General features: G+C 38.1%; 1 pseudogene; it reads left to right on the top strand.

Moving 5' to 3' along the window:
* Positions 1-13615: 13615 nt before the first annotated feature.
* On the top strand, positions 13616-15171 carry LOC143690641 (non-selective voltage-gated ion channel VDAC1 pseudogene; annotated as a pseudogene).
* The last annotated feature ends 351 nt before the right edge of the window (positions 15172-15522 follow it).

The following is a 15522-nucleotide window of genomic DNA, read 5'->3' as shown; positions in this document are numbered from 1 at the left end:
GTCTAAGATGTGTTTCCTGTAGACAGCATATAGAAGGATCCTGTTTTTTAATCCATTCTGCCAGTCTATGTCATTTGATTGGGGAATTCAGTCCATTAACATTTAGTGTTATTACTGTTTGGATAATATTTTCCTCTAACATTTTGCCTTTTGTATTATATATATCATATCTGACTTTCCTTCTTTCTACACTCTTCTCCATACCTCTCTCTTCTGTCTTTTCATTTCTGACTCTAGTGCTCCCTTTAGTATTTCTTGCAGAGCTGGTCTCTTGGTCACAAATTCTCTCAGTGACTTTTTGTCTGAGAATGTTTTAATTTCTCCCTCATTTTTGAAGGACAATTTTGCTGGATATAGTAGTCTTGGTTGGCAGTTTTTCTCTTTTAGTAATTTAAATATATCATCCCATTGTTATCTAGCCTCCATGGTTTCTGCTGAGAAATCTACACATAGTCTTATTGGGTTTCCCTTGTATGTGATGGATTGTTTTTCTCTTGCTGCTTTCAAGATCCTCTCTTTCTCTTCGATCTCTGACATTCTAACTAGTAAGTGTCTTGGAGAACGCCTATTTGGGTCAAATCTCTTTGGGGTGCACTTCACTTCTTGGATCTGTAATTTTAGGTCTTTCATAAGAGTTGGGAAATTTTCAGTGATAATTTCTTCCATTAGTTTTTCTCCTCCTTTTCCCTTCTCTTCTCCTTCTGGGACAGCCACAACACGTATATTTGTGCAGTTCATATTGTCCTTGAGTTCCCTGATACCCTGTTCAAATTTTTCCATTCTTTTCCCGATAGATTCTGTTTGTTTTTGGAATTCAGATGTTCCATCCTCCAAATCACTAATTCTGTCTTCTGTCTCTTTGAATCTATCATTGTAGCTATCCATTGTTTTTTCCATCTTTTCTACTTTGTCCTTCACTTCCATAAGTTCTGTGATTTGTTTTTTCAGTTTTTCTATTTCTTCTTTTTGTTCAGCTCATGTCTTCTTCATGTCCTCCCTCAATTTATCGATTTCTTTTTTGACGAGGTTTTCCATTTCTGTTCGTATATTCAGCATTAGTTGTCTCAGCTCCTGTATCTCATTTGAACTATTGGTTTGTTCCTTTGACTGGGCCATATTTTCAATTTTTTGAGCGTGATCCATTATCTTCCGCTGGCGTCTGCGCATTTAGACAGATTTCCCTGGGTGTTGGATCCAAAAGTTTGAAAGATTTTTCTGTGAAATCTCTGGGTTCTGGTTTTCTTATCCTGCCCAGTAGGTGGAGTTCGTGGCACACGTTTGTCTGCAGGTCCCACCAGTAAAAGGTGCTGTGGGTCTTTTAACTTTGGAAAACTCTCGCCGTCCAGGAGGTTTGCTAGCCAAAGCGGCTTGGAAGAGTGCCAGCCGGCCCGGGGTCCGAACACGGGGAGGGTCGCTGGCCGCCGCAGCCCGGGAAAGCGCCCGTCCGAATTTCCTAGTCGGGCCCGGGGCGCCAAGCTTGGCGGGAGGGCGCCAGCTGCAGTGGCCCTCTCGGGAGAGTGCACCGTTCCCAGGGAGTCACAGGTTTGGAAGGGCCCCCCCCCGTCACCATTCTCCGCGGCCTGGGGATTTCCGATCCAATTCTCTCAGTTGGTCCGGGGGGCCGTGCGTGGTGTTGGCGCCAGCCGCCGCGGTTTGAGGGGACCACCTGTCCAATTCTCCCAGCCAGCCTGGTAAGGGGGAAGGGAGTGACTCCGGCTGCTTGCCGCCCCGCCTGGTGAAGCCCGCAACCCTCGGCGATCTCACCAGAATGGGTTCTCTCAGCCAGCCAGCCATTCCAGGATGGGGTATGCTGTCTTTTTTATCTCTGTCGTGGCTTTGGGGGCTGTTCTGTATCGTTTCTACTCCTGTAGTAGCTGTTCTGGAGGAGAAACTAAGATCCGCGCGTCTTACTAAGCCGCCATCTTCTCCGGAAGTCTCTATAATAGCCATTCTTATAGGTGTGAGGTGATATCTCATTGTAGTCTTGGTTTTTTTGATATCTCATTGTAGTCTTGCATTTCCCTTATAGCTAATGTAAAGGATCATCTCTTCATGTGCTTTTGAGCCATCTGTATTTGGTCTTCAGAAAAATGCCTATTCATATCTTTAGCCCATTTTATAATTGGGTTGTTTGTTCTTTTGCTGTTAATTTGCATGATTTCTTTATGTATACAGTATATTAAACCTTTCTCCAATGTGTGGTTTACAAATATTTTCTCCCATTGAGTTGGCTGCCTCATCACCTTTTGACAAAATCATTTGATTTTGAGGCATTCCCATTTATCTATTTTTACTTTTGTTGTTTGTACTTTGGGTGTAAAGTTTAGGAACCTACTTCCTATTACTAGGTCTTGAAGATGTTTCCCTACAATTTCTTCTAGAACTTTTATGGTGCTAGTGCTTATTTTAGCATTTTGTTCCAGTTTGAGTTAATTTTTGTATAGGGTGTAAGGTAAGGGTCTTCCTTCATTCTTTTGGGTATTGATATCTGATTCTTCTATGCCCATTTATTGAAAAGACTTTTGACATAGTTCAGTGGATTTGGGGGTTTTGTCAAAAATCAGTTGACCATAGATTTGATGATCTATTTCTGCACTCTTAATTTGATTCCATTGGTCAATACTTCTATCTTTCTGCCAGTGCCATGCTGTTTTGGCCACTGTGACTTTATAGTAAGTTTTATAGTAAGGAAGTGTTAATCCTTTCACTTTGTTCTTCTTTTTTTAAGATACTTTTAGTTGTTCAGGGTCTCTTTCCCTTCCAGGTGAACATTTGGTAACTAGCTTTTCCAAGTCTTCAAAATAGGTTATTGGCATTTTGATTGGTACTGTGTTGAATGTATAGATCAGTTTGGGTAGAACTGACACCCTCACTATTCCTATCCAAGAGCAGGGAATGTCTTTCCACCTATTTAGATCTTCTTTCATTTCTTTTAGCAGTGGTATGCAATTTTCTGTGTACAGATCCTTTACATCCTTAATTAAGTTCATTCCTAGGTATTTGATTCTTTTAATTGCTATTTTGAATAGAACTTTTTCCGTATGTAACTCCTCAGATCATTGTTTGTGTATAGAAACATTACTGATTTTTGCACATTTATTTTGTATCCTGCCAGCTTGGTGAGTTGTTTATTAGCTCAAGTCACTTTGTTGTAGATTGCTCAGGATTTTCAAGTATAGAATCATGTCATCTGCAATAATGAAAGTTTTATTTTTTCTTTCCAATTTGGATGCTTTTATTTCTTTGTTCTTCCTGTTTGCTCCAGCTAGAACTTATAGTACAATGTTGAATAATAGTTGAATATAGTGCAATGTCAAAGACAGAGGGCATCCTTGTCTTGTTCCTGATTTTAGGGGGAAAGCTTTCAGTCTCTCTCCTTTGAGGACAATGCTGGCTATCAGTTTTTCGTACATATCCTTTATCATATTGAGGAAGCTAACTTTGACTCTTACCTTTTGAAGTACTTTTATCAGAAAAAGATGTTGAATTTTGTGAAATGCTTTTTCAGTATCAATCGAGATAATCATATGATTTTTCACTTTTGATTTTTTAATGTGCAGTGTTACATTAATTGATTTTCTTGGGTTGAACCACCCTTGCATTCCTAGTACAAACCTCACATGGTCATGGTGTATAATTCTTTAATGTGTTGCTGGATTTGATTTGCTAGTAATTTGTTGAGAACTTTTGCATCTATGTCCATTAGGGAGAGTAGTCTGTAGTTTTCCTTTCTTATAGCATCTTTATCTGGTTTTGGTATTAAAATGATATTAGCTTCATCAAATGAGTTAGGCAGTGTTCCCTTTCCCTCAGTTTTTGGGAAAAGTTTGAGCAGGGGTGGTGTTAGTTCTCTTTGGAATGTTTGACAAAATTCCCCTGTGAAGCCATCTGGCTCTGGGATTTTCTTTGTAGGAAGAGTTTTGATGACTGATTGAATCTCTTTATTTGTGATCAGTTTGTTGAGATCTTCTATTTCTTCCTGAGTCAATGTAGCTTATTTGCATGTTTCTAGGAATTTGTCTATTTCATCTGAATTGTCTAGTTTGTTAGCATATGTTTGTTCATAGTATCCCCTTATGATTTCTTTTTATTTCTTCAGGGTCTGTGGTAACACACCCCTTCTCACTTCTGATTTTATTCATTTGCATCCTCTCTCTCTTTTTTTTGTCAGTCTTGCTAGTGGCCCATCAATTTATTGATTTTCTTAAAGAACCAACTTTCAGTTTTATTGATTCTTTCTATTGTTCTTTTGTTCTCCCATTCATTTAACCCTGCTTTAATTTTTGTTATTTCTTTTCTTCTATTTGCTTTAGGGTTAGTTTGCTGTTCTTTCTCAGGTTTCTCCACGTGAGCAGTTAGGTCCTCAATTTTTGATTTTTCTTGTTTTTTTCCTTTTTCTTGTTTTCTTTTTTAAATTTTCCATTTTTTTTGTTTTTTAAATGGGCAGGCACCAGGAATCAAACCCGTGTCTCCAGCATGGCAGGCAAGAACTCTACCTGCTGAGCCACTGTGGCCTGTCCATTGTTTTTTTTAATATAGGCATTTAGAGCAAAAATTTCCCTCTCAGCATAGCTTTTGCTGCATCCCATAATTTCTGATATGTTGTATTTTCATTTTCATTCATCTTCAGATGGCTACTGATTTCTCTAGCAATTTCTTCTTTAAGCCACTGGTTATTTTAGAGTATGTTATTTAATCTCATATATTTGTGAAAGTTCTTGTTCTTTGGTAGTTATTGAGATCCAGCTTCATCCCACTATGATCAGAGAAAGTGCTTTGAATAATTTCAATGTTTTTAAATTTATGAAGACCTGTTTTGTGCCCCAGCATATCAACTATCCTGGAGAATGTTCCATAAGCACTAGAGAAGAATGTATGTCCTGGATTTTGGGGTGTAAAGACCTACATATGTCTGTTAGGTCTAATTCATTTATCAAGTTTTTTAACTTTTTATTTCCTTGTTGATTTTCTGTCTGGTTGTTCTATATATCAAGGAGAATGTAGAAGATCACCTTATCCAGTAATGGACAGATTTACATTATGAGCCTCCTGATGTGTTGTACTGAGAGAAGTAGAACATGCCTTCTGTGCTATGCCTGACAAAAGAAAATGATGAATGTATTTGGCAATATTGGACAAGTTGAAATTGAGCTCATACTGGGAAGTAATTGACTTCTTCACAGAAGCCAAGGTAATTCAAGAAAAGCAAACTAAGGAACTGTCCTAGATTGAATGAGACTAAATGATATGACACATAAATGCATTGCATGATTCTGAATTTGTTCCTAGTTCTATAAAAAACATTATGGGGGCTGTCAGAAAAAATTTGAATGGCATCCAATAGCCTTTAGATCACCTTGTTTTGATATTTCTCATCATATGCATCCTGCTACTCAAGGCAGATGCCTGAAACTTCACTTTCATTGCTCCTGTGGAGCAGAGGTGAGCTTATGATCCAGGCTCCCCAGTTAAGTTATTTTCATGATACTTTGTTTTTGAAATGAACCATGTGAAGAAAAAGATATTGCTTAAATCTATTTTTTAAATTCAATATATTCTCATGCAAATGGATATTTCAGTGAATATTTTTCAGTGTATGATATGTCAAATGCTGCTTTATTAATTTTCACTGCTGTGTTGTATTCCAACATATAACTATATCACAACTTATTTATCCATCTATAGATGTTTGTGTCATTTTTCAGTTTTTTCTATTATAGTGCTATTATAAATAATAATTTACATGTCTTCTTTTGAACATATGCTAGATTTTTTTCTTTCATAATTTTATAGGCAAGAAAAAGAAGCAGAAATTAAATCTAAAATAAGTAGAAAGGAGGACGTGGAAATTAATAGAGAGAGACTATTAAAATAGTAGAGAAAATCAACAAAACCAAAAGTTGGTTGTTTGTGAAGGTCAAAAAATTGAAAACCTTTAGCTGGATTTACAGAGAAAAAAAGAGAGAAGATTCAAATTACCAAAATCAGAAATTGAAAGTGGGGGCATTACAACCTGCCTCACAGAAATAAAAAGGATTACAAAAGAATACTACGAATAATTGTATGCCAACAAATTAGATAACCTAGATGAAATGGAGAAATTCAGAAACACACATACTACCAAAACTGAGTCGAGAGGAAATATAATATCTGAATAGACCAAAAACAAGTAAAGAAATTGAGTCAGCAATAAAACTTCATAACAAAGAAAAGCCGTATATCTTCATTGGTGAACTCTATGAAGCAATTAAAAAATATTTAAAACAAGTACTTCTCCAACTCTCCCCAAAATTAGAAGAGGGAATACTTCCTAACTTATCTTATGGGTCCAATATTACTCTGATGCCAAAGTGAGGCAAAGGCATCACATGAAAAGTACAAATGAATATCCTTTATGAAGATCAGTACCAAAATCCTCAACTGAATTCAGCAGCATAGTGGAGGATATACACCATGACCAAGTAGGATTTATCCAAAGGATACAAGGATGATTCAACATAAGAAAACTGGTTAATGTAATATATTAATAGAATGAAAAGGAAAAAACCCTATGATTATTTCTATTGATGTGAAAAAGCATTTGACAAAATCCAACACCTTTTCATAATAAAAACATGTAACAAACTGGAAACAGAAGGGAACCTCTTCAACTGGATAAAGGACATTTATGAAAAACCCACAGTAATATCATACTTAATGGTGAAAGATCGAAACCTTAAAGTACAATGTAATATATGTAGACAAAATAATCCTCAGTCCTTGTACCCTTAGGCCACCTCCATCCATTGTGGATCATGAACTCTGCTGCCAGAAACAGCAGTGCATAAATGTCCTTTTGTGCCCCCACATTCATTTCCTCCAGGTATAGACTGAGCTACAGGTTTCAGGATCATATGGGAACCCCAGCCCTAGCCTCCTGTGGAACCACCACACTGTCCTCCAAGAGGCTGCACCTCTCAGTTTCCTTACCAATAGTGAATAGGTATGTTTCTTTCTCAGCATTTTCTCTAGCACTTGCCCCTCTCTGTTCTTTTTTAAACAGTTTTATTCACAGATCATACAATCCAATTTAAGTGTATAGGCATACCTTAGTGACCATAATCTATATGAAGACATTTCCTTTGGTTCATTTGTTCTCCCTCATGCAAAAACATTTATTTTTATTAGTACATTTAATCATTGTCCACTCTAAGCATTCCTAAATTATACCATCTCAGTCTTTATCTCCTATCTTTCCTTTTGGTTTCATATATGACCCCAGCCGTTGTCCCTCAATCATACTCACATTCAGCTTCATTCAGTGAACTTGATTATTGTGCTACAGTCATGTAATATTGTGCTATCCATTTCCAAATTTTTACAATCAGTCCTGTTGCACAATCTCTACTCCTTCAGCACCAATTGCCCAATCTCGACCCTATTTGTACCTCCTGATAACCTGTGCACTTAACTTCAATTCTCAAAGTTCACTCATTAATGTTAGTTCATATTAGTGAGACCATATGGCATTTGTCCTTTTGTTTCTGGCTAATTTCACTCAGCATAATGGTCTCAAGGTTCATCCACATTGTTATATGCTTCATGACTTTATTCTGTCTTACAGCTGCATAATATTCCATCGTATCTATATACTATAGCTTGTTTAGCCACTCATTCATTGATGGACATTTGGGCTGTTTCCATCTCTTGACAATCATAAATAATGCTGCTATATACATTGTGGAGTAAACTTCCATTTGTGTCCTTGCCCTCAGGTCCTCTGAATATATACCTGGTAATGGGATTGCTGGATCATATGGCAATTCTATATTTAGCTTCCTGAGGAACTGCCAAACTGCCTTCCAGAGTGGTTGTACCATTTTGCATTCTGAACAGCAGTGGATAGTGTGCTTCTTTCTCCACATCCTCTCCAGCACTTGTTGTTTGCTGTTTTTTTTTTTTTTTTGATAATGGTCATTCTAGTGGGTGTCATATGATATCTCATTGTGATTTTGATTGCATTTCCCTAATAGCCAGTGAAGTTGAGCATCTTTTCATGTGCCTTTTAGCCATTTGTATTTTGTTTTCTGAGAAGTTTCTGTTTATTTTGCTGATTTAAAAATTGGATTGTTTGTGTTTTTGTTGTTGAATTTAAGAACCTCTTTATATTATTCTGGATACTAAACCCTTATCTGATATATGGTTTCTAAATATTGTCTCTCAGTGTGTAGACTGCCTTTTTACTTTCTTGACAAAGTTCTTTGGTACACAAAAGTGTTTAATTTTGAGGAGATCCCATTAATCTGTCTTTTTTCAATGTTTGTGCTTTGTAAGTTCTAGGACACTGCCTCCTATTACAAGATTGATAATTTCCCATTTTTTCTTCTACAAGTTTTATGATCTTAGTGCTAATGTCTATGTCTGATCCATTTTGAGTTAATTTTTGTATAGGGTGAGTTCTAGCTTGCTAGCTGCAGAATGCATAGACCAGAAACAGAATTGGCTTTTAAGAAGGGGAATTTAATAAGTTACTAGTTTATAGTTCTAAGGCCGAGAAAATGTCCTAATTAGAACAAGTCTATAGAAATGTTCAATCTAAGGCATCCAGGAAATGTACCTTGGTTCAAGAAGGCCAATGAAGTTCAGGGTTTCTCTCTCAAGTAGAAGGATACATGGTGAACACAGTCACAGTTTCTCATCTGGAAGGGTTCCTCTCTCATCTGGAAGGGCACATGGTGAACACAGCATCATCTGCTAGCTTCTTCTCCTGGTTTCTTGTTTCATGAAGCTCCCTGGGAGGCATTTTTCTTCTTCATCTCCAAAGGTCGCTGGTTGGTGGACTCTGCTTCTCATGGCTATGTCATTCTACTCTGCTGTCTCTGAATTGCACTCATTCTCCAAAAAGTTTCCTCATTTATAGGACTCCAGAAACTTAGCAAGAACCACCCAAATTGAGTGGAGACATTTCATCACCTAATCCAGTTTAACAACCACACTTGATTAAATCACATCTCCAGGGAGATGATCTAACTACAGAGTCAAACATACAGTATTGAATAGGGATTATTCTGCCACTTTATGAAATAGGATTTTGATTAAAACATGGCTTTTCTAGGGGACATACATCCTTTCAAACCATCACAGGGTGTGAGCTATGGATCCCCTTTTATTCTTTTGCATATAGATGTCCAGTTCTCCAAGCACCATTTATTGAAGAGGCTGCTCTGTCCCAGTTGAATAGACTTGACTGCCTTATCAGAGATCAATTGACCTTTGATGAGAGGGTCCACTTTGTCACACTCTATTTAATTCCTCTGGTCAGAATATCTGTCTTGATTCCAATACCATGTTGTTTTTACCACTATATCTTTGTAACATGCTTCAAAGTTAGTAGTGTGAGACCTCCAACTTCATTTTTCTTTCTCAAGATATTTTTAGCTATTCAGGGCACCCTGCCCTTCCAAATAAATTTGATTATTCATTTTTCTATTTCTGCAAGGCAAGTTGTTAGTATTTTAATTGGTATTGCATTGAATCTATAAATTTTTTAGGGTACGATTGACCCTAAAATTGGATATTTAATTTTCCAATTCATGAACACAGTATGTACTTCCATTCATCTTCTTTGATTACTTTTAGCAATGTTTTGCAGTCTTCTGTGTATGGGTCTATTAGGTCCTTGGTTAAATTTATTCCTAAATATTTGGTTCTTTTGATTGCTATTGAAAATAGAATTCTTTTCTTGATTTTCTCCTCAAATTCCTCATTACTGGTGTATATAAACACTACTGAATTTTGCATGTTGAACTTGTGTCCTGCCACTATGCTGTATGGTTCTAGTTTGCTAACTGCTGGAATGCAATATACCAGAAATGGAATGGCTTTTAAAAAGGTGAATTTAATAAGTTGCTAGTTTACAGTTCTAAGGCAGAGCAAATGTCCTAATTAAAATAAGTCTATAGAAATGCCCAATCTAAGGCATGCAGGGAAAGATACCTTGGTTCAAGAAGGATGATGAAGTTCAGGGTTTCTCTCTCAAGTGAGAAGGCACATGGCGAACACAGTCAGGGCTTCTCTCTCAGCTGGGAGAGCACATGGTGAACATGGCATCATCTTCTAGCTTTCTCTCCTGGGTTCTGGTTTCATGAAGCTCCCTGGGAAGCATTTTCCTTCTTCATCTCCAAAGGTCGCTGGCTTGTGGACTCTCTGCTTTATGGTACTGCAGTATTCTCTGCTCTCTCTGAATCTCCTTCTGTCTCCAAAATGTTTCCCCTTTTATAGGGCTCCAGAAACTAATCAAGATCCACCCAAATGGATGGACACATGCCTCCAGCTAATTCTGTTTAACAACCACTCTTGACTAAATAACATCTCCAGGGAATTGATCTAATCAGTTTCAAACATTCAATATTGAATAGGGATTAGAAGAAATGGCTGCCTTTACAAAATAGGATTAGGACTAAAACACAGCTTTCCTAGGGGACGTACATCATTTCAAACCAGCACACTGTACTTGTTTATCAGCTCTAGTAACTTCATTGTAGATTTTTTTTTTTTGGAATTTTCTAGTATATTATCATATCACAAATAGTGAAAATTTTGTTTTTTCCTTTCCAATTTGGATCCCTTTTGTTTCTTTGTCTTGCCTAATTGCTCTAGCTAGAACTTCCAGCACAATGTTGAATTAAAATGTTGACAGCGGGCATCCTTGTCTTGTTCGTGATGTTAGAAGGAAAGCTTTCAGTCTCTCTCCATTAAGTATGAAGTTAGCTGAGGGTTTTTCATATACTGCCTTTATCATATTGAGGATTTCTTCAACTCTCTCACCAGCCAGTTGTCAAAATGGTTCTGCCCTCAGTCTCCCAAAACCAGACACCCACAGTGAACTGCCTCAGGGATGTGGGGGAGACACTGGGCTCCACAGCAAGGTCTCTGTTCATAGGTAAAACCAGTTTGCTGGGTACCTGTGGTGCTCTGTTTTTCACAGTCCCCAAAGACCTGGGCTTGTTTAGGGCACTGCTTTCACAGTCTTGTTGTGTGTATTTTTCTGCCAAAACAAGTGTGTGTTCCTTGGAGGGTGTCTGGACCAGCTCCAAGGTGTCTGAGATATTTTTCTGAAGATTATATGAAAACCCCCTTCAATTCTCTTGCACTTTCTGGTCTCCCCAGAAGTTAGTGATATTTGATAACGTAATTGTGCTCAGAAGCTCTCTGCCTATGAGCCTGGGTTACATCTGGCCAGATGGGGCTGAGACCATCGGTATCCTGTGCCCTCCCTTTATGGGCTAAAATCTGGCTCAGTGTGGGTCTGTGTCCCTCACTTTTTAATTTGTGGTATAGGACTTCCCTCACTGATCCAGTCTTCAGCTGGCCCCCAGGTAGGGATCAATTCACCCTCTGCTGTTTTCCTCAGAGATGGTAGAAGGGCTTTTGGACCCAGGGTTGGAATTAACAGACTCTGACCATGTTTTTTTTTGACTTTTTATTCCTCACTGTCCTGGGCCTTGAAATACCCTCTTCTGTCCCCTGGGTCTACAAATGGTGGGAGTCTGTCTCAGTGCTGTGAGAGAATTTATATTCTGTATCTCCAATCGGCAGCATACTGGCAGCTGTTTCTATGTCTTTTCTGTGCTGTGTGTGAGACCAAATGAGGGATTGGGGAGAGAACTGGTCGCTCTGTAGGGGGTCACCTACCTGATATTATTCTCTGTCTTCAATTCAGCATTTATAGGGTCCTTCTCCTGTCTATATCTTTCACTAGCATTATGAAAAATTCAGAATTTTCCAGAAAAGATTTTCAGTAGCTCTTTATGTCACTGTGTTAACAACATCATTAACTACAGTATTTTTAAGGATATGGGGATTATTTTGAAACCCTTGTGGCAGCACTAAATCAGTAAGGTGGGAATTTTATCCTTAAGTTTTTGCTATTTAAAAGCAAATAGGTATTGCTGGATCATAGAGCAATTCAAGATTTAGTTTTCTGAGGAATTGCCAATCTCTTTTTCACAGTGGTTGGACATTTATAGATTCCCACCAACAGTGAATAAGTGTTCCAATTTCTCCATATCTTCTGTAACATATTTAGTTTTCTCTTTGTTTAATAGCAGCCATTGTAATAGTTGTGAGGTGATATTTCATTGCCAACTTGATTTTCATTTCCCCTATAGATAAAGAAAGTGAGTATCTCTTCTTGTGCTTTTAAGCCATTTGTATTTGCTCTTTGGAAAAGTGTCTATTCATACCCTTTGCCCATTTTATAATTGGGCTGTTTATTCTTTTGTGGTTGAACTGTATAATTTCTTTATGTACATAGGATATCAAGCCTTCATATGAGAGGTGTTTTCCAAATATTTTATTCCATTGAGTTGGCTGCATCTTCATCATTTTGACAAAGTTGTTTGAGGCACAGAAGCTCTTGATCTTAAGGAGTTCCCATTTATTTATTTTTGCTGCTTATGTTTTAGATAAAAAGTTTAAGAAGCTACCTCCTATTATTACATCTTGAAGATGTTTCCCTGTATTTATTTTAGAAGTTTTATGGTACTGGCTCTTTCATTTAGGTCTTTAATCTGGTTTGAATTATTTTTCATATAAGGTATAAAGTGGGATTCCTCTTTCATTCTTTGGCTATTGGTATCCAAATCTCCCATGCCCATTTATTGAAAAAGCTCTTCTGTCCCAGTTCAGTGGATTTGGGGGCCTTATAGAAGTTCAATTGTCCATAAATTTGGTGGTCTATCTCCAAGTTCTTGATTCAATTTTGTTGATTGATGCTTCTATCGTTGTGCCAGTACCATGGTGTTTTAACCACTGTGGTTTTATAGTAAACTTTAAAGTAAGGAAGTGTTAGTCCTTACACTTTGATTTTCTTTTTTAGGATATCATTTAGTTATTTGGGGTCTCTTTTCCTTCTAAATAAATTTGATAACCAGCTCTTCTGAGTCTTCATGTAGGTTGTTGGGATTTTGATTGGTATTGCATTGAATCTGTAGATAAATTTGGGTAGAATTGACATCTTGACAACATTCAAAATCCCTATCCATGAGCATGGAATGTCTTTCCATCTATTTAGGTCATTTTTAATTTCACTGTAGAATATAGCAAACCTAGAGGTACACAGATGCTAGAGATGGGGGAAAGACTACCCAGTGAGGCTGAACTTAAATGCAAAGGAATGGAAAGTGATGGTGACTAATTAGTGGGGTTATAAGTAATATTGCCATTTTGAAGGTGAATATGATTGAAAGGAGATGTGTAGTGCCATGTATCCTACTGATTAAATATACAATTATAAATAAGTTCTTACATTACCTTATTCAAAAGTTTGTTATTGGACAAAGATTCAATAGTAAAGGGTATAGGGGGAAACTAAAAATGCAGGCTATGGACAATAGTTAACAGGAAGACATCAACTGTACTGTAGAACTACCAGGGGCAACTAATTGGGGGGGAGGGACAAGTGATAATTGGTGTAGCTGTGTTTGTCATTTCTTTGTTACTATGGACCAATGAAAATTGCCTAATATTGAGAGTGCTGCTGATTGTACAACCAAGTGAAGATACTGTAGGACATAGTTTATTTATTTTAATAAATATTATCCATGATGCCCAATAGACTGAGTTGAAGGGTGCAATGACTGAGAAGCAGAATAGTGAATTGTGCTACATTTATGTGAAGGAATATGGTGAGGTTACATAAAGGAGGTCAATAGGCACACAGTGGACTGTAGAAACCTTGGGGACAGTGTGTTGTACAAAATAAGCCAGTATCAAAAGAGCAAATGTGCTAAGGTCTCTCTCAGAAAATACTTATAAGAAAATTGGAGCTTAGTTTGTAAGCCCTTATAGTAGCCATGCTTAGTCTGAAGTTGTAAGTTGTATTTCTAGATTCTGAGACACTGAGGTAATGTGTGTCAGTTGGTATTTCCTGGAACTTTGAGTAATTCTGACAACTAAGTCCCAGCCTGCCTTGAGAAAATGACTTCTTGGCCTCCAGTCCTTTCTGAGAAGTCAGCCTTTCAACTTTCCCCTGAAGAGATTAACCCTTCAGTTCCTGGGAGACATGTAACCACATCCTCTGGGGAAATAGTCCTTGCTCCTCTGTGTGGAGAGATTAATCTTTTTTTAACAGATGAAACTGAAAAGGAATGCCCTGAGGTAATTGGCTTGAAAGACACTTCTATTTCTTTCCATAACTTATAACTAGATGAAAGCCCCATCAGGCCCCAAAAGGTGAGGTACAAAGTGTCACCTATGAGGAGGCACACTATACTCCATGAGTTTTCCAATTTATATAGATAGAAATTAGGGGAATTTGTGTTTGAATGGATATTAAGGGTGTGGGATAATGGTGGAAGGAATATAAAGCTGGATCAGGTGGAAAGAATTGATATGGGTCCACTAAGCAGAGATTCCAGATTTAATGTCATTCAAGGGGTAAGAAAGGGCATTAACAGTTTGTGTGGTTGGCCAACACATGGATCAAGAGGTGGCCTACAGGCTGAGCCCACCACCACTATCTCTGAGCAGAAGATGGCTGTGTCCCTACATATGTTGATCTTGGGAAAGCTGCCAGGGATGTTTTCACAAGGGCTGTGGAATTTGGCTCAGTAAAACTCGATTTGAATAAAAAATCTGAAAATGGATTGGAATTTATAAGCTCAGGTTCAGCGATACTGACTGAGACCACCAAAGTGATGGGCAGTCCAGAAACCAATACAGGTAGACTGAATATGTTCTGACATTTACAGAGAAACTACACAGAAATGCTGACAATACCCTAGGCACTGCTATTACTGTGGAAGATCAGCTCACATGTGGTCTGAAGCTGACCTTTGAGTCATCCTTCTTACCTAACACTGGGAAAAGAATGCTAACCAAGACAGTGAACAAACAGGAGTACATCAACCTGGGCTGGGATGTGGATTTTTACATTGCTGGGCCTTCAATCTGGAGTGCTCCAGTGCTGGCTTACAAGGGCTGGCTGACTGGCTACCAGATGAATTTTGAGACTGCAAAGTCCTGAGTGACACAGAGCATTTTGCAGTTGGCTTCAAGACTGATGAATTCCAGCTTCACACTAATGTGAACGACAGGACACAGTTTGGTGGCTCCATTTACCAGAAGGTGAATGTTTTAGTTTGCCAAAGCTGCCAGATTACAACACACCAGAGATGGATTGGCTTTTAATAGAGGGGGGATTTATTTGGTTAAAAACTTTTGTTCTTCAGAGGAACTGCAGCTAACTTTCATCTGAGGTTCTCTCTTACATGGGAAAGCACAGAGTGAGCTCTGCTGGCCTTGTCTCCTGGCTTCTGGGCTCCTACAGCTTTCCTGAGGTGATTCCTTTCTACATCTCCAAGGTCTGGGCTGAGCTTCGAGTGCTGAGATGAAGTATGCTGAGCTGCTTGGGCTGGGCTGCATTGAGCTTTCATTAAGAAACCAGCTATTTAATTTAAACATCATTCATTGTGGGAGGCATGCCCCTTAGCCAACAGCAGATGCAATTAGTGATAGATGAGGTTCACATGCCAATGGCTC

The sequence above is a fragment of the Tamandua tetradactyla genome, chromosome 7, assembly GCF_023851605.1.
Source record: "Tamandua tetradactyla isolate mTamTet1 chromosome 7, mTamTet1.pri, whole genome shotgun sequence".
In the NCBI taxonomy this organism is placed as follows: domain Eukaryota; kingdom Metazoa; phylum Chordata; class Mammalia; order Pilosa; family Myrmecophagidae; genus Tamandua; species Tamandua tetradactyla.
This window is presented reverse-complemented; position numbering and strand designations above follow the sequence as displayed.